General features: G+C 47.1%; 1 long non-coding RNA gene across 1 annotated transcript in view; it reads left to right on the forward strand.

Moving 5' to 3' along the window:
• Positions 1 to 3,174: 3,174 nt before the first annotated feature.
• The window catches only part of LOC132418885 (uncharacterized), a 92,934-nt gene continuing 81,340 nt past the window's right edge, over positions 3,175 to 14,768 (forward strand). The window contains exons 1-2 of the long non-coding RNA XR_009518048.1: positions 3,175 to 3,291; positions 9,454 to 9,584. This is a non-coding gene — a long non-coding RNA (uncharacterized lncRNA). The remainder of the gene's footprint in view (positions 3,292 to 9,453; positions 9,585 to 14,768) is intronic.

Consider the following 14,768-nt stretch of genomic DNA (forward strand, 5'->3'; position numbering starts at 1 on the left):
TTTTTTTTTTTTTGGTGGGGAAGAGAAGGATTGGAGAAACCTGAGGTCGATGACAGGTTGAACAGAAAACAGGCAGAGCTAAGTGGACTAATAGATTTTTCAAGGCTGTTATATAATTTCCTAATTGCTGCCTCAAATTCACTGGAAACAAAGTAGGGGGTAAATTAGGAACTCACCTGGGACACGGCCATGTGGCTCCGCCCTGACAAAGGATGGAGATCTAGGAAGGCAGAATTAGGGGGGTCGAGATCAGTGCATACAGCCATGAGACCACCATCACCAGCTTAATAACAATCACTCTTGCCCCACAGCGGGGATGATCTGGACACGTGGCCTGGTAGCTCCAGCCTGTTCCCCTGGGACACGGCTAAGATCCTGTGGGTTTTCCACATGAATTTATTTTCTCTTCCTGGACAGATTTATGACTTGTGTTTAAAGACATCTCCTCGGAAGCCATTAACAACCTGATATCTCCTTTCGCTCAGGAATCCTATGCCTGGAAATTTATCGTAAAAAGGCAATCATAAATAAGCACAGGCTACAAGGATGTTAACTGTAGGCGTTTCCACCATTCAACAATTTGGAAGCAACTAAACCTCCAGCAAAGGGGACTCAGATCAAAAATTAGACACACAACATGGGAAATACCACATGGGCTTTAAAAATGCAATGCAATCCTGTTCTCATTTCTTAACATATTTAAAAGTAGGTTACCAGAAAGCAAGTGTAGTGTGATCTCCTTTGTTAAGCAATATGTATTTAGTGAGGAAGAGCAGTCCAGAAGAGCATTTATGAAAACGTTGAGAGTGCTTACCTTCCAGTGGTAACTCCACCTTTCCTCTTTTATTTACTTGCATTTTTTTCATTTTTCACAATATCATTTACTAGTAAAATAGAAAGGAGAAATTATTACAAATCACCTATTATCACACTAAGTCCTGGAGGTGATAGACCCTGAGCAAAGTCTGGAGGACAGGGACAGCTTGCTGTGGTTTGGAGGAAGGAGACAAACCAGAGCTGAGCACAGGACAGAAGGGAGGGGCGAGGAGGTAGGAAAGGAGGTGGGTAGAGGGAGGTTAACGGCCAGGCATTGGTCAGTTCCTCATGGAGCTGGAAACCACTGACCTTGCGCCAGGCTCCTTCGGACCTACAGTGGGCCACCGCCACCCTGTTCCCGCCCCAATACTTCCTTATTTCCCATTATGTCCATTTGATCGCCATGCTCTCCCTTATTTGGCGGTGTTCAAAACACAGTTTCAGCAAGGAGCTTTTGTTAACCATTGCTACTGTAGCAATCCTTGCCTTAGGATCAGGACAACAGGGCTCAGCAAGATGCAGCTTAATGAGTCACTTCCCAGACCCAGTTACTAGCATCAAAATGAGAGGCAGCAGAGCTAGGTGATGGCCTACCTAGAGACCACGCTGAAAGGTCACAGACACACAGAAACCAAAGACACCTCTTTGGTCATCTAGTCAGGGTAGAGGAGATTCAACATTTCTGCTACAGGTAAGTGGGTTGTGTATACTATGGGACTGACTCAAATCCAAAAATAGCCCAGGGGACTTCCCTGGCCGAACAGTGGGTAAGACTCTGTGCTTCCACCGCAGGAGGCGCTGGTTCCATCCCTGGTTGGGGAACTAAGATCCCGCATGCCGCGCGGGGCGGTCAAAAACAAAAAACAAACAAACAAAACAAAAATAGCCCATGGCACAAGAGGGAAATATAATGATGTGTGCACAAATGTGTCAGGAGTGGAGAAAGTCCCGTGAGGCAGGTGGTCAATCTTTCCAGCCTGATCCTGCCTTTGCAGGCACTACCGCAGGGCAGCGTCCCTCCATCCGTCTGTAACTTTCATCCCTCTCCTCCAATAGGGGTTCAACTGACCACCATCACACAGCTCTTGATGGTGGCTAGAAGTTGAGTCACCGAGTCAGCCTTGCTCTCTCTCAGCTGAAGGAAGGGACAGAGGGCACTGCAGGTCCAGTTCTTCTAGGACCTGCTATCCTGTGAGCCCCCTCCCTCTAACCAGAGCATCTGGGTCTGTCCTGTGAGCCTTCCCCCTCTGCACCTGGGGTCTGGGCTGGCGCTCCTCTTCCAACTCCCCTCAGAGGAGCTATTTTATTTCTAAGGAGGCAGGACCCAAGGATTCAAAAAAGGTACCTTTGCTGGGACCATCACTTCAGGACTATGTCTCTGCCTCTGACCCGAGGAGCTCACCTCCTTCTGAGGCCTCAGACTGGGTCTTCTGTAGTCTAACTAAGGAAGCCCATGGCAGATCAGCTGGTGTCTGAAGCTGCTGAGCCGTGGGCTCACTTATGAACCCTGACCCTGGAAAGGCAATGACCACACAGGCGATGCAATTAGCAACCTCCATGATGGAGCGAAGTTGAGGAAAACCCCAAAGTTTTCCTTGCCATCAGAAGGTACAGTGCCTCACTGTAGTTTTAAGAATTGACATTCAGTAAGAGCTCAAATACCGCCCGATAAGGTCTGGGCTCTGGAACGAAACTGACTGCCTGCTCTGCCGCTTTTATTCGTTTCATAAGAGGTCAGGGCCTACTGTGTGCCTGTTCTACGGGTTCTACTGTTCTACGTGAACAGAACTTCAGAGTTCCGCCATCTTGCGGAGCCATACTCTTAGCAGGGGAGATACAGACAGTGAGCCAGCAAAGTGATAAATTTAGGGTGCGTTTGTCGGAAAGGCATAAGCGTTATGCCGAAAAAACGAAAAAAGAAAAAGGATCCCTCCACTTTACTGTGTGACTTTGGTTAGGTTTCCCAGCCTTTCTGTTCTTGCTTTCTCTCTGTAAAACAAAGAGCATCGTAGTACATACTCACAGGGCTATTGTGAACAGATTACTGTGAAACACAGGGGTGCCCGGCATTTACTAGGCACTGAGGAAATGGTCGCTGAATGAATCAAGCAATGAACCAATCACTCGCTGACCCCCGTAGCCCCCCCTCCCCTCACCACCGCGGCCCTGTCACTCAACCCCCCAGGGGCGCGACCTCATTGCCCAAGGCTCCTCCGACCTCCCCATCCAGCCCATCCCCAACTCCGCCTCCCCTTACTCCACCGCCAGGAACCTGAGGTCTCAGGGCAGATAACAACCGGAAGCGTCAACTGGCACCGCCCTCGGGGTCAGCAGGGCACTTCCGCTCGCCGTCGCCCCGGGAGCCCGAGCGCTGTGCACAAGCAGGAGCGGGCTTTGGGGGCGGGGGTGCAACACAGCCAATGGGCAACACGGCGCCTTTCGGGGACAAAGGATTCTGACGTGGTTCCCTCTGAGGTTAGATGGAGCGACGAGAGCGTGCGAGCATTTTCCGCGACGAGTCGTATGAGAATCTGGGGAGGCGTGTCGGGCGGCGGGAGGCGAGCGGGCTCCGCGCGGACTGTCGTGGCGATCCGAGTCCGCCGCCTCCGAGGCCGAGGCCCGCTCTCCCAGTCCGTTCTCCCGCGCGGCCGGGCCTCCTTGTTGCTGTGCTCCCTGGGGAGTTCCCGCCCCTCCATCTTCCAAAGCACGCTCTCCTCTTTCTTTAGATCCTCAGAATAAGATACCGGTAGTCGTGCCTGATGCATCCACGGCGGCACATGGGCGCGGCTATCTTGGGCGCGGGGTGGAGCCGTCGGAGCCGGACTCCGGTCTCAGGCCTGGGGTCGGGGAGCAGGGTTCAGGGTCAGTCGGGGAAGCAGCATGGAGGAGGGGCTGGGAGTTGTGTTGCAGGGCAGGCAGCATGCACAAATGAGGGGAAACCATGATGCCTGATTCTCCTGAAATAAATCGAGGAACTCCGGTTTCTGGGACCTTGGGGATCCTTGGAGAATCTGGGCTTTGCCGGTTGGAAAGCACAGCATAAATTGGAGGGAGAGCTGTTTCTCTGACGATGCCAGCCAGTGGCAACATGGCCTGCTAAAAGTTCTGTAGTGCCCTTGAGGAAAGTTTTCTGTTCCCTGTCGGGGTCTGGGGAAAGAGGCCAAGGGTGTGCCGTGTGCTTGTGGTACCCGCCTGGTCACCAAGCAGAACTCCTTGGGCTGGTCAAGGCAGGGTCTGGGCTCAGTACACCCAATTCCTTCTGTGCTACAGCCAACAGGTGCCAGGCACTGTTGAGAGAAGCAAGTGACGAAAGCAGTCATGGAAGCCAACATACATTTATTTACTCTTCCATCTGAACATACTGCTTTCTCCCTGTCTTTCCCTTTCGCCTCTGAGGAGGTGGTGGCATGTGTGATATTCCCAGGTTGGTTGGATGAATCATTGCCCAGATCTACAACCTGGAGTTCTCCTGGGAAGTGACTCTGTCCCAGTCTTGTGTAGAAGTCCCGGGAGAAGAGTGTGTTTTCTGTCAGGCACGTGACTGGGGACTTGCCCCCCACTGTGATTCTTTGTACCTTCTTAAATGTTGGCCAGGTTTAGGGATGCTAACCTATTTATTTCCAGAAGAGAGGTGACCTGATAAGTTTTTCTGACACCACTGTCAGGAGGCAGGAGAAAGTTAATAGAGTTAGTATGACAGTGTCCTGAGGACAGTAGAGAAACCCCCAGCCTCAGAAAGACCTGGTCATTGGCCCTGGTCAGATGCTCCCCATATCCTGACTCTGCAGGAATGAGTGCTTTCTCAGAAAGAGAAGGGGCTGGCGAAGGGCGTGCAGTTGTTGCTCATGCCGTGCCAGCATGTCCTAGTGTGACTTGGGCATCCAGGAACCAAGAAACATGCCAAGGTGTTCTTCCAGCCCACACTCTGCCCAGCTGTTGGGATCTACCGATCCGTAGAAGAGAAGGCTTGCCTCCACCACTTACTGGCCCTTTGGGCCTCTTGTACATCATAGCTAAAGACCGCACATCCCAACGGGCTGTCAGGATTGTTTAAAGGAACATCTCTAGCGCCCCCAGCCCAGAATGTGTCCTAAGGCAGGCACCTGGTAAGTGGTGGTATTACCAAAGCAAGCTTGGGTCCACTCACCCACACCCCATAAAACTCATGTACTGACAGCAGGTCGTGGTGAAGGAAAGTACAGCGTGTACTGCAGGGCACCAAGCAAGGAATCCAGGCAACTAGGGCTCAAAAGGCCTGAACTCCCCAATGGCTTTCAGGGAAGGGTTTTTAAAGACAGAGTGAGGCAGGAGGTTGTGGGATGTGTGATCAGCTGATGGCCATTCTTCTGATTGGTTGCTGGTGAGGTAATCGGGGAGTCAACCTCATCAACCTTCTGCTTCCAACCAGTCTGGGGTCTAAGTGCTTGTGGTCAGCATGCAGTTAAGGTCTTCCACCTGATGGGGATTTCAGTATCTGCAAAACAGCTCACAGGATATGGCTCCGGATATTATCTATAGCCCTTGGGGAGGAACTAAAGGTCCTTGACTTTGTTTAATGGCTAAACTATTATTTTGTCTTGCTTGACTGTTTTCCTTTGTTTCTGCATTTTCTCACTTCTCTGATTAAATTATTCTTTGAAACTTGGGGAAGACCAAGGAGGCTAGAGTTTTTCTACAGATGAGAAGCAGGTGGAGGACATGGGAGGGGTCTGTCCCGGGAAGGCCTCTAGGGTCCTGCTTGGTTACCGTGGCAGTTTCTGCTGTCCTCTCCCCAACACTAGGGGGCGTGCTGGTGCCAATGCTGCTCCTTCCTGCACTGTGTGCTTCCCTCCCCTTCGCCACCAACCTTGCCCAGGGTCACCACTGAAAACGTCTTTTTGTTTTTTTGTTTTTTTTTTTTGCCCAGGGCCCAGGAGTGAACCCGGGCCCTTGGCGGTGAGAGCACAGAGTCCTAACCACTGGACCGCCAGGAATTCCCTGAAAACATGTTTTTAAATGGCAATTAGGCCTCTAAGTTAAAATTCATTGTAAAGTGTAACCCCAGCAGGCCCAGGTTACTCAAGCCCTTACGTTCCAGGAAAAGCCTGTCTCGGGAAGACTGGTCCTTGCCCCACTCCTGGGAGAGCACCACAAAGAGCCTGGCGTGTTCTGCCTAGTAGGGTATTTCTGTAATCCAGGCACCTCTGTTCCATCTGACCAGGTGCTTCATGCTAATGGTGTGACGTATGGTGAGGGTCTGTTTTGTATGTCTGAGGCCCTCGGCTGTGCTGTATTAGTTTGACATCTGGGGGCTGTAGACCGAGTAGCTAAAGTGAGTGACGTGGAAGCTGCATGCCTGCACGACTGACCTCCAGTCAAATCTCTGGACCCCTAGGCATGGGTGAGCTTCCCTGACTGGCAACACTTTGCATGTGTTGTCACACATCATTTCTGGGAGAATTAAGCATTGTCCATGTGACTCCTTTGGGAGAGGACAACTGGATCTCACCACTGGTTTCCACTGGACTTCACCCCTGCACCTTTTGCCTTTGCTGATTTTACTTTCACTGTCATAAATCCTAACTATGTGTATGGGACTTCCCTGGTGGTCCAGTGGTTAAGACTCCATGCTCCGAATGCAGGGGGCCTGGGTTCGATCCCTGGTCAGGGAACTAGAGCCCGCATGCCACAACTAAAGAGCCCGCATGCCACAACTAAGACCTGGTGCAACCAAATAAATAAGTAAATAAATAAATAAATTTCTTTAAAAAATAATAATAATTCTGTATATAACAGCTCAGCAGGACTCACAGACTCTGAAAAGAACTAACAGCTTTTCTGAGTTCCGAGTCCTTCTAGGGAATCTTTAAGCCTGAGGGTGGTCCTGGGGAACCCGAACATACTGTTCCTGTAGATTCTGAGGTTGGTTTGTTTCAACCATCCCAGTGGGTGGACCTCATGAACACAGTGTGACTCCGCCCCCAGCAGTACACTTGCTTGGTGTTTGTGCGGAGGTTGCAGACCTGAGGAGCAGCAGCCGGAGGGCACTGCTGTGATTTTCCCGCCTCCGAGGAGCAGAGGTCCTGAGTACTTGCAGTGGGCGGCAGCTGAGGGAGCTTGCTGTCTTGCTGTGGTGCAGGGTTCTGCTGAGGGTCCCTGGTACCTGCCTCTTCCTGGAAGTTTTCCCTGCAGTGACTGAGGTGACAGGTCCATCAAGCAATGTCTTGATGGCGTTCTGCTCTTTGAACTGCGTGAGTTCCTGTAGGAAAGGGAAGGCCAGTTGCAAGTGTTCATCTCCTGCTGCACTGCATCGCTGTGTGTGCCACTGCCTCTGCAGATTTCCCACAGGCAGGAGAGTGTGCAGAGTGAATGGGGCTGGAATAGACAAAATGGGAATCCACCCCAGGGAACTGGTTGATGGCTCCAATATGTTGGCATGAAGCCAATCACATGACTGTCAGGTGGCACAGAGGTTAGAGCTTTAGTCTCTGGATGACTGTGTCTGTTAGTTGAGAAGTGTGTGTACCACAATAAACCCCAAAGGAGGAAGACTTCAGCTAGCTGATGACGATTCTACTTTCAAGGTCTTTCTGTTATTGAAAGATGTTGTAATAAGCCAGAGTATAATAATATGTACTGTGGACTTAGACTATGCCAGGCACTGTGCTATGTTATTTATATTCATTTGTAATTTAAAATTATCAGTAGAATCCCTCACTATTATTATACCATACCTTCCAGATCGGCAGACTGAAGCATACAGATGTCAAGTGAGTTATCCAACACTTCACAGCTAGTAAATGAAATAAAGAGTTAAGATTAGGCGGTTTGGCTCCAGAATGCATACCCTTGACTTCTATACCATTCAGTAGTCATGAGCACATCGTCATTTAAGAAAAGGATCTGGATGTTTACATGTCTTGGTGAATTTTGTGGAGTAAGTGGCAGAACTCAAACTAGAATTTAGATGTCCTGACTCCAGATCCCATTCATTTTTCAAGGTGATTCGTCTTTTCCCCCCATCCCCTGGAGCAGTACATCTTAGACTTGAATTTACATAGGGTTCCCCTAGGGATCTTGTTAAATTGCAGCTTCTGATTCAGCAGTTCTGTTGGGGATGCTGAGTGTCTGCATTTCTCACAAGCTCCCAGGTGGTGCTAATATGCTGGTCCTCAGAACACACTTTGAGTCCAAATAAGGTTTTACGGACCCTCTGGTTTAGCAGCTATGACTTCTGCTTGGAACACACACACACACACACACATGCACACGCACACACGCACACATGGAGACACAGTGATGAGGGAGTAGGATTGGGGTGCTCTCTGATCTCACTAGTGAGACCCCTCACTAATTCCCTTTTGGGGTTGAAGACTCTGAGGCCCGTGGAGGGAGAGGATGCTTCAGGGAGTTGTTAACAGGCTGAGACTGGGACCTGTTCCACTTGACTTCCCAGCCAATGTGCCCCTCTCCTCCTTCCCTCCTTCTGTTGCACAGGAGCTTCTGGGGGAAGAGAATAGTAAAGGAATGGGCATTGTTCAATGATGGATTATTTAAGACTTTATAAGAACCACCAGGGTGATCTCCATTCTAGGCCTCCTTGTCTCCATGTTGTACTGAACACAGGTCTCAGCTGCCCAAGAGGACCCAGCTATACTGAGCCCAGGTCAAAAGGTCAAAATATTGCGTTGGCCAAAAAGTTTGTTTGGGTTTTTCCATAAGATGTTACAGAAAAACCGGAACAAACTTTTGGGCCAACCCCAATAGCTCTCCTCATAGGTCTGCATACCCATGCAGGCACCACTCTGGGGAAAACGGACCCACAGAGGTCTCTCTGATGGTCAGACACTATTTGTAAGCACACCCCTGTCTACAACCCCAGGGACTACCAGTAACTAGATACATGCTACAACTCTTGTATTAGTCTGGGTAAGCCAAACTACTGGAATAATTAGATGGAAAATATAATGGCTCAGACACAACCTTTCTTGCTCACATAAGAATCAACCATGGGTAGTCCATATTGACCGGTGGTGTTCCTCCATATAGATCGAGGCTGTTGGCATCTCTGCCCTCTTCAACATGGCTTCCAGGGCACTCTAGTTGTCATCATTCCTGGAAGTGAGAAAGAGAATGGAGGAGCACAAGTCAGGAGCCACCACTAGCTTTCAGGATCACCATGGTACAGAAAGTCAGGAAGTTTTTTCTGAGACCCAGAGGTCAAAAAACTGCAGAAAACCATTGCTGACAGCACAGGTGTCCCATGGCCCCAGGGTGGTTGGGTGATTAGCATAGCAAGGAGTCTAGCAGGTGCTGCAAAACTCACATCTGCTTACAGCAGAAATTAATACAACATTGTAAATCAACTATACTTAAATAAAATTAAAACCAAACAAAACTCACATCTGCTGAAAAATACTTGCCTACTCTTCCTGCTAGAGGAAAAGTATGGTTTCTAACTCCCTTCTTCCAAATTTCATGCAGAGAGGTCACATTGGCAAGCAAGTCTGAGAAATGTAATCTCAATGCTTCCAGCCCCGGCAGTACAGGAGAGGGGATGGGAATGGGAATGTCGCAGAGTGCCAACAGACAATACCTGGCACATCTTTGAAAATCCCATTAAAATTGAAAGATTTGTCTCCCTTTTCCTCCTTCCAGACTGAAGTTGATCCCTGCCGATGTCTCCAGTGTCACTCTGCAAACTGAAGCATCAACTGCTGAGGCAAGCAACAGTGGTTTGTGTCATGGAATTGTCTTCTTCTCCTGGCCCTGGACCCTATGGATATCAAGTGAGCCCTAATTTGTGCTCCCCACTATCTTTGTACACACTTGTACATGTATGTTCTTATAGATGTGTGGGTACATACACACAGACCCACATCTCAGACAGCAGATCCTCAAGTGCAAAGTACTGGCCTCCAAAGCCCTGAGCAGCTTCACAGTGGAGAAGCCCAAAACATTCATAGGTGTTAGGGCCAAGGAGGCTTCAGAGAGTTGGGAGAAATTCCTAGATTCTGCCCAAATGCCCCTGACCTCAGAGGCCAAGGCTGTAGTCATGGGGGCATTCGGGTAAAGAGCATCCTCCTGGGTACTGAGCTTGGAGATGGATTCCAGGATTTATTTTATATGACACCTCTGAGAGCATTCCTTTCAATGGAAAGAATTTTCTTCCCTTCCTGAGGGACCAGTCTACTCAGTAAAGACTCAGTGAACATGAGCAAATTATAATGAATGAAGACTCACATTTCCCAAGTTGTGTTCCTGTTGGAGGAATTCTTAAGTCACCGATTCTGACCTAGAGGAATCTTTTGCCAGAGAAAATAAAGCTAGAGAACCTATATCAAGACTGGCAAATCTGTTGCCCTTATGCTGCCATTATATTCTACATACACGGCAGCTATCGTTTGTCAATAATGTGAATTGGGAGATTGGGATTGACATATATACACTAATATGTATAAAATAGATAACTAATAAGAATCTGCTGTATAAAAAAATAAAATAAAATTCAAAAAAAATAATGTTACTCTTTCTGGTCAAGGTCAGACAGGCTCTTAGAATTCTTCTCAACAGTATGTTCTAGTCTACCTCTACCAATCAGAGTTGGTAATTATGTTGAAACCTATTTGCTATGCCTGCCCTAGGTCAGCATTTCACAAAATGTCTTCCATGAAACACTGGTTCTCTAGCTTATTAACAATCATGATGTGAGTAAAAGGTTCTATGATCATAAAAACTTGGGAAACATTGTTTAGATGTGTTTTTTTTTTTTAATGGAGAGACTTCTACAACCACTAGGATACTATGTAGGTAGGATACTATATAGATCTCCCAAAAGGTCTGTAAAATACAGCATTTTCCAGGGGCTTCCCTGGTGGCGCAGTGGTTGAGAGTCCGCCTGCCGATGCAGGGGACGTGGGTTCGTGCCCCGGTCCGGGAAGATCCCACATGCCGTGGAGCGGTTGGGCCCGTGAGCCATGGCCACTGAGCCTGCGCGTCCGGAGCCTGTGCTCCGCAACGGGAGAGGCCACAGCAGTGAGAGGCCCGCGTACCGCAAGAAAAAAAAAAAAGGTGGAAAAAAAGGTAAAAAAAAAATACAGCATTTTCCAAATGTATTTCACCATAGAACTCTTTCCAAAGAATGTGTTGGGAGACAAAAAGGATTATACGTGGAATAATAAGAGGCTTTCTCTGGGTGGCCTGACAGTGGGCTAGGCGGGACCAGTGGCTCCTCCTCCCCCAGACAGAGTGAGGGGCCGCTCATGATCTCAACTTCCCACAAGGTTGCTGGGCAGCTGTCATTTTCAGCATTCCCCTGAACATCTGGCATCTGAGCTCAAATACTTTTCCTCTGCTTACAATGGCACTTTCATGCTCATGCTGTGAAAAGGAAGATTGTCAGGGGTGGTCCTGGTCCAGCTGCACCCAACCCAAGCATGTCTTTCTACAGGATAACGAGAGAATGTGAGACTTGTGCTTTGTGCTGATCCATGTGTCTGTGACCCAGCCTGCCTCAATGATGCTTGCTGGTGATTGAGCCCTTTGCCTGACAGTGGTACCTAATGTGGAGTGAACATGGCAGAAAAGTTGAACTGTTTCACTTGAGGGGTGAGAAGCATCCTCTCTGGGGTTGAGGACAAATCACCAGTAGTGCTAATGATTGAATGGCCTCATTTTCTGTGGGCCACAAATGCCCCTGAACTGGCAGGCCATGTGAACTTATGGCCTTATGATTGTATGGCCACAATGTCTATAGGTCCCAGAAACACTGCTGAATGGGCAGTTCATTTGCTTCTTGGTGGCTAGTCACTGTGTAGTTAAAATGTGTAGGGGCCACAGATGCACACCTGAATGGGCAGATAATTTGGCTGTGTCACTATGAAAAATTGAGGCTGAGAGACAAGGCTGCCTGTTGTTAGATCTCTCGTTTACTCTACTTTTGAGCTTTTTTTTTTTTTTTTTTTTTTTTTGCGGTACACTGGGCTCTCACTGTTTTGGCCTGTCCCGTTGCGGAGCACAGGCTCCAGACGTGCAGGCTCAGCGGCCATGGCTCATGGGCCCAGCCGCTCCGCGGCATGTGGGATCTTCCCGGACCAGGACACGAACCCGTGTCCCCTGCATCGGCAGGCAGACTGTCAACCACTGCGCCACCAGGGAAACCCTACTTTTGAGCTTTAAAGATGAAAAGAAAGGGACAAGAGAGGGCCCCTCAAATCCGGACACCACTGTGGCAGCTGATGCAGCCCAACCCCTCAGATTTTATCATCATTCAGTGTACCAGATAGAGGACTTTTGGAGAAAGTCAGGTGCATGTAAAAATGTGACACTTCATGGAAATAGGAAGGCTTCTCCCAAGACTGGTACTATGGAGGGCTGAAGGAATCTGAGAGATTGGATAATTTGTCTAGATGAATCAATTAACTTTTTTTTTTTTTTTAATTTTTGGCTGTGCCACATGGCATTCGGAATCTTAGTTCCCCGACCAGGGATCGAACCCATGTCCCCTACACTGGAAGCACGGAGTCCCAACCACTGCACCACCAGGGAAGTCCCTTGATTAACTTTTATCATTCCATTTCCCTTCTATTGCCCTGTTAGTTATGCAGTCTTTAATTATTCTTTTTTCTTTTTTTTTTTGCTGTACGCGGGCCTCTCACTGTTGTGGCCTCTCCCATTGTGGAGCACAGGCTCCAGATGCGCAGGCTCAGTGGCCATGGCTCACAGGCCCAGCCGCTCTGCGGCATGTGGGATCTTACCAGACCGGGGCACGAACCCATGTCTCCTGCATCGGCAGGTGGACTCTCAACCACTGCGCCACCAGGGAAGCCCCCTAATTATTATTTTAGTGGTTACCCTAGAGATTACGACATACATGCCTCAATTTATGTCTTCTGTAGATTAATACTTTTACTGCTTCTTCCACAATTCAATGATAGAAAATATTTTAGGTCAATCCCCTCTTATCATTTATACTATTGTTGACCTGAATTTTAATTCTACATATATTTTAAGTCTCTCTATGCATTATTATAATTGCTTAATACAGTCAGTGTTCATATAGTTTTATCCACATATTTACTCTTTATTCTTCATAACGCTTTCACTTTTTATTTTTTAAGCATCATTATTTCCTAACTTTAAGAAATCCCTCTAGTGTTTATTTTAGTGTAGGTCTGCTGGCAATTAATTATATCAGTTTTGGTTTTTCTGAAATCAGCTTTATTTCATCTTCGTTTAAAAGGATATTTTCCTTGAGAATAGAATTCTAAGTTAGCAGTTATTTTATTTCAGCACTTTAAAGATATCATTTCATTGTATTTGTTGAAAAGTCAGTTGCCGTTCTTATTGTTTCTCCTTTGAATGTAATGTGCCTTTTTTCTCTGGCTGCAATTAGATTTTCCTTTTTTCTCTTTTGTTTTCAGCAGTTTGACTATGATGTGCCTAGTTATGATTTCCTTTGTATTCATTCTGTTTGAGATTAGTAGAGCTTTTTGAGTCAGTGGCTTGATATCATTTGTCAATTCTGGTATCTTTTCAATCTGGTATTCCTTCCAATTAAACATATATTGAACCTTTACACCATGTTCCATGTCTCTTACACTCTTCCATTATTTTTCGTTCCTTTTTTTCATAATGCTCCAGCCTGAATAGTCTCTGCTAACTCATTTCCAGTTCACTAAACTTCTATTATGCTATATCTAACATCTACTTAGTGCTTAATTTAAGCTGTGTTTTTTAGTTCTAGAATCCCCATGTGATTCTTTCTAATGTCAATAATTTTGTCACCTAATTTCATTTTATTTTTATGTGGACCATTTTAAAAGTTTTTATTGTATTTGTTACAATATTGCTTCTGTTTTATGTTTGGTTGTTTTGGCTGCGAGGCATGTGGGATCTTAGCTCCCTGACCAGGGATCAAACCTGCACCTCCTGCTTTGGAAGGTGAAATCTTAACCACTGGACCGCTGGAGAAGTCCCTGTCACCTAATTTCTTGAACATAGTAATCATAGTTTTTTTTTTAAAGTTGTGTCTGATAACTCAAATATTTGGATCACTATTGGGTTTATTTATATCACCTGTTTTATCTTGGTTTCCTTCATCTGATTCATGGCATGCCTGTGATATTTTTTTGTTGTTGAATGCCAGAAATTGTATATGAAGTGTTTTAAAAATTTTCTCTGGATAATGTTTCATCCTCTAGAAATAATTTACTTTTCTTCTGGGGGCCAGATATAGTAGAAGCAGATAACCTTGGTCCATCAAGGATTAAGATGAGGGCTTCCCTGGTGGCGCAGTGGTTAAGAATCTGCCTGCCAATGCAGGGGACATGGGTTCGAGCCCTGGTCTGGGAAGATCCCACATGCTGTGGAGCGACTAAGCCCATGCGCCACAACTACTGCGCCTACACTCTAGACCCCGTGAGCCACAACTACTGAGCCCACGTGCCACAACTACTGATGCCCATGCTCCTAGAGCCCATGCTTCAGCAACAAGTGAAGCCACCACAATGAGGAGCCCACGCACCTCAACGAAGAGTAGCCCCTGCTCGCCGCAACTAGAGAAAGCCCGTGTGAAGCAATGAAGAACCAACGCAGCCAAAAATAAATTAAATAAATAAATAAATAAATTTTAGAAAAGGATTAAGATGATCTGAGAATCTATTTCATCTTCATGAGGGCTGATGTATAACTGGTTTGCCTCTCCTAGGACAAAGCCATTCAGGATTTTTACCTGAAAGCCTGGTAGACCCTGATCTCTAGTTTTCTAGTTTTTGTCTCTATTACTATGAGACTTCCAAAAGCTCTGCTTAAGTTTTTAGCTTTTTAGTTGCTGCTTTCTGCTTGACTTCATGACATCTTGTCTTGTGTAGTTTAGAAATTGAACTATGCTCACAATTTGGAGCTCAGTTTTCTGTGGTTCTTTTTTTTTTGTTGGATCTTGACCTTCAAGTCTTGGCTGCCTTAATAACAAG

This window comes from Delphinus delphis, chromosome X (assembly GCF_949987515.2).
Source record: "Delphinus delphis chromosome X, mDelDel1.2, whole genome shotgun sequence".
In the NCBI taxonomy this organism is placed as follows: domain Eukaryota; kingdom Metazoa; phylum Chordata; class Mammalia; order Artiodactyla; family Delphinidae; genus Delphinus; species Delphinus delphis.